Source organism: Triticum dicoccoides, chromosome 6A (assembly GCF_002162155.2).
Source record: "Triticum dicoccoides isolate Atlit2015 ecotype Zavitan chromosome 6A, WEW_v2.0, whole genome shotgun sequence".
Lineage (NCBI taxonomy): Eukaryota > Viridiplantae > Streptophyta > Magnoliopsida > Poales > Poaceae > Triticum > Triticum dicoccoides.
In genome coordinates, this window is record NC_041390.1 from 548,968,853 (window position 1) to 548,969,416 (window position 564).

A 564-nucleotide genomic window follows, 5' to 3' on the forward strand; every position below is an offset into this window, starting at 1 on the left:
GTTTCGACCGTAGGAGGTTCGTTTCCTCTGTTTTGTGGTACGCCACACCCCTCCCGATCAACAGGACCCCCGTTTCGACCGTAGGAGGTCCGTTTCCTCCGTTGTGCGGTACGCCAGGCCTCATTTCCATCGCCTCTTTCGTCCAAGCCCTCCCGATGAACACGACCACGCATTCCGTTCCGACCCATGAACACGACAACGACGCTGTTTCTCCGTTCTGACCCAGCCATGTACACGAGCCCTCGCCTTATGTATGCGCGAGTAGGCGTTCGAGACCCCGCCCGTATGTACACATACGTGGCCGTATTTTCTTTCTTGCACTTGGCCGCTATACGTATGTGTACATGCTACGTGCGCACCTCTACATCGACCAGTATGTACGTACACGTTCGCGACCAGAATGTCAACGCTACGTACGCTTCGACCAGGTGGGTCCCGACTGTCAGGCACTTCCTTGCCTGCGAAGATGTAGCTGGTGGGTCCCAGCAGTCAGGGGGCGAATCGTTTTTTTTGCCCGGACGCACTTCCTTGCGTGCGAAGATGTAGCTAGTGGGTCCCAGCAGT